Source organism: Benincasa hispida, chromosome 9 (assembly GCF_027475165.1).
Source record: "Benincasa hispida cultivar pf3 chromosome 9, pf3_genome.v1.1, whole genome shotgun sequence".
In the NCBI taxonomy this organism is placed as follows: Eukaryota; Viridiplantae; Streptophyta; class Magnoliopsida; order Cucurbitales; family Cucurbitaceae; genus Benincasa; species Benincasa hispida.
The window spans coordinates 50213007-50217747 of record NC_143486.1 but is presented as its reverse complement, the minus strand read 5'-3'; positions in this window follow the sequence as shown (position 1 = coordinate 50217747).

Here is a 4741-nt window from a genome sequence, read left to right as displayed (position 1 = left end):
ATTTAACAATCTCACGTAAGTGTGACCCACCATTTTAAGCCCTAGAGGTCCGTCCTAAAAAGCCAATTTGAAGGGAAAAAATCCGATTGGGGCAAAACCTAAAGCGACCCTATCCATTTCTAGAGTTCACCTTGATATTGACCAACTGCACAAAACCCATCCAAAGGGGGCCGCTCCGAAGGCGACATGAGGGCGTACAGAATGATCTCACGGCGTGAACCAATGACAGAGACCATAGGATGTGTTGGCACACACCTTTCACCCACTTACTATAAATACTCTCTCCGTCCATCTTGATATTGACTCATGCAAACACCATCCGAAGGGGGATGCATCCTGAGGCATCTCGAGGCCAAGCATGAATCTCACAGTATGAACATATAGGGAGAAACGTGAGTGGAATCATAGACATATCTGATACGCCTCCTCCTCCCACTGAGTATTTTATAACCTAGGGTTTAGTTTACTTAGAAAAAACACGGCTAAGGATTTTAACTAAGTGACTTTAGATTTTCCCAAGAGTAACTTTTACCTTGGATAGTTGAACAACTTTTGACCATCATCCATTAAACTCTTTAACGGAGTCTTTGATCAAAACGTTGCATGTTTGTTGAAAATCTATCTAATTCACCTTTCCAGGTAGGTTTCCAAGTAGGGGTATTACGTTTCCATTAACTTAAGAACCCCAACCTAGCCAGAACCCGCCTTAGACAAAAAGTTCCTTATAGATAGGTTTACAACAAATTTAATCTTTTATTCCAACAAATTTAATCCTATTAAACCGATTTTAAAAGATTAAGCTAGGTTACTAAACTCTTTAGAACCACTTGAACTTAGGTCTATCTTAATCCAATTTTAAAACCCCTTTAAAAAACTTGAGTTCACCCTAAGTTCACATGCAAATCTGAATTATTGATTTTATGTCTAATTTCCTTTATAACACTTATAAATGGAAATAACCACAATGCAAAGCTAACACATGCAAGAAATTCATAACGCTGATAAATGGCCTAAGTGTCATGCTCAATGCATTGCCCATTCATTGCTACTTCTTTTATATAATACTTATACAAAACTGCAATGAAACAAGCAAAAACATGCTTCCATTCACCTTTAGACTATAACATTTATAATAAAAGGATGATGCATGATAATGCTCAATGCATGCAAAATATAACTCTTATATTTCATGATGCATACGCATGCTTTCAAGTAATTTCTTCATGCAATATTATAACTTTTATAATACATGATGCATGAGTAATTGCACAACTTAAGGTAGGTTTTTAACTATATGACAAACACTTTGACATATAAGTACCATACATCACATGTATAAGCAATAAAAGATGATGAACCTGGTAAAATTGCCTTAAAACACAAAAGGGAAAGCTAACTAGTACAAAGACAAGGAGTCTCCGATTCAAACAGGCGAACCGGGTCTTGAACCACTCGGCAAAGCATCGCTTCTTCAACCATCCATTGTGTACTAAGCACCCCGCGATCGTCTACATGATAAAACAAAACCTTCGTTCTATCGCTTACCAGCGCTCCTAGAGTTAAACGATCGTTTAGCATTACTATACAATCGTCTAGGAAAACCCAAACGATCGTTTAGCCATTACAACACGATCATGTACCTTTACTAAGCGATGAAGCCTGAAGTACACAATCGCTTAGCGCGCTCCACACAACGATTGCCTTCCGCGATCGTCTAAGCGACTACGATGTCGCGAAGCACCATTGCCTAAGCAATCACTTAGCTAGCATCTCCGTATCATATATGTGCGCTCGAACAAGTAGTAACTAAGCGATAAAGCTTGCTAACTACACGATCATTTAGCGCGTGCCTTCTACTAAACGATGAGCATCGCATGCTCCCACTACGATCATCTACTTCCAGCGCTTGCACGATCGCACAACCAACGCTACGTAATATGGTAAATGATTTACCCTATCGCTTAACATTAGCTAAACGATCATTTAGAAAATACCACACGATCGTCTAGAAAAAATATCTAAATGATCACTTAGTTAAATCCCAACGACTGTTTACTTGAGGCTACATGAGCCGATCAACGCTTGATCTTTTTCTTCGTTGAAAACTGCATTGCCATGCGCCGAACCTTCATCACGAACGACTCAACGAACTCGAACTTTTCGAATTACAGAATCGATTGCAAAGTTAATTTCGCTAAAAAACACAGGGGCCCTGACAATTAACACTTTGTAATAACAAAAGCTTTAACAAAAAGGCAATTTAAACCCAAAATATTCATCAATTCATCCATAAATGCAGAAAGTGGTTAACTACAAATGTAGAAAACCCACCGCTACTGTAAAAGCTGTTGGATTCAGATCTGTAATTTGGAATATCAGAGAACCTATCTCTGATACCAATTGAAGGAAATTGACACTCGAGATTTTCATGAGCAGCAGAAGCAAGACCATTCCAAATTACAATCATGAATCAACAAATCATTTACAGTCGACTTTTAAACAAGCGGTTATACAATGAACAGAGAAATTACAGCATGAACATCAAATGTACAGAAGGAAAAACTGTACTGGCAGAAACGTCTCCACGCTCCGATGCGCACCCTGATCAAACGACAGCAACCACGAGCGCTTGATCTACACGACTATAACACCGCACGAACACAGACACTTCGCGCTCGTCTTTAACAATCTCCTGGGCACGAACTCCTCCACAACACGAACTCCTTCGCAACAGCGAACGACCTCCGCAGCACCACGAACGACCTCCAGAAAACCTCGACGGTGTCGAGTTCAGTCTGACACCACCAACAAGGCGACCTTGGTATTCTCGGTATGAGAATCTAGAGGGTGGGCTCTGTTCAGACTTAGTGTGAGGCAGACGAATGGAGGAAAGAACGATCGCATACACGACTGGGCAAGTGGGAGAAGTCGGAGACCTATCGTATAGGTCGATGCCCAATCGTTTAGATAAAACTATGTGATCGTCTAGCAAAAGCTATGCGATCGTTTAGCTCTATCGTCTAGCTCAGTCGATTCTACACGATCGTTTACCTTGGGCCAGCAATCGTCTAGCAAAGCTATGCGATCGTTTAGTAAACATTGCACGATTGCTTAGTTAGCACCTGCACGATCGTTTACCTAGCCCAGCCATCGTTTAGTAAATATGTATTTACTTGACGACTTACATGAGTTTCTTTTCGCCGGAGAGAAAACTCAAATTCTTTTCAAACTTTTGTGAAAACTTCTGTAATTTTTTTTTTTCAAAATAGGAAACTGATTTTCTTTTAAACTCACAGTTACCATGATCAATAACCACCCACTATTTTGGTTATTTAAAAGAAAAAAAATATTAATTGTATAATAATTAATATTATTATAAATATAAATGATAACCAACTTATCATACTATATTTATAACCTATAGTTTTAATATTTCATCTCATGAAACATATGAACCATAGTTCTTTTTCTATTCCATGGTACTTAATGCAAATCTCATTTACATCAATCCTCCACTAGATATATCTCATACATCATATCGATTATATCATATATAATCAAAATACCTCTTTGTCAATTTGAACATTTCAAATCAACACCAAGAACTTATCCTTGAACATGAATCTAAGCTACCAAGGGGACCTCATGGACCTGTAGATCTGAAGCTCTAATGGTACGTGAATACCGACTAAACTCTTTAGTCACGGGATCCATCATCCGTTAACTGCAAGGCACTCCACTAAAGACTGACAGTTGAACTCTCCTCACTACAGATATATTATGTGTTCATCTTAACCAATCAGCAGTGCGACAACCCATCACAGATCGCTCGTAAGTACAGCTGGGTTAATAACCGTTATGCCCCCGTAGTTACATCTGTCTCTTTAAGTACCACTGATCCCTCTAATGAACATAAATCATAGTCTTACTATGACTGAGTATTCTCTTCCAAAGAGAAGCTGTGACCACTATGTTCAAGCCCCGGAATCAGCCTTTATGGGAGCAATCTATCTACTTATCCTTACTTTGGGAAAGGAGTGAATTCCATATTGTGGATTGAGTACCCAGCTCCCAGATCAGACAAGTCCCCAAAAAGGTAAGTATGTTGAGTTGGCAATCTGGCCACTCTCACCCATACTAATCAAAGGATCGCCCTCAAAGGCACGAGTTCACAAAACACTAGGATTGAGGTTGTATCACCTATGGTCGTTTAGGTGAGATGCAAGTCTCTAGTATCAATAGCGTTATATACAAAGTTTAGTCATCTCATGGTCTAGGTCTTATACAAACTCTTTGTATAGGACACTCTCGCTCCACGTCTCCACACGAATGGTCAGGATCTACCATCTATAGTAGTTTATAACACTTGCAAACCTCTACAAAGTGGGTCGTATTCGTAGTGTCAACAAGATCAGGTATCCCACCTTAATCCTTATACTATAGACCGATTTAGGTTATCACTTAAGCCATGATCCACTTGTATATCACATATACATGCTTAAGTTCACATAAGATAACCAAGGAGCTTTGTTTATTGGATATGAGTAAATACCAGAATTAAAAAACACTTATTTTATTCATTGACCAATGTGTATCTTTACAAAACAACGAGACTCCGGGAGAATTAGAACACCAATCCCAACAGTTTTACCTCCGAGATTACCTTTTGTTCCTTAAGTCCCACTGATTCTCTAATGAACAATTAGTTTGTGATTCGATCATCAAACTGAGTCCCTCTCGA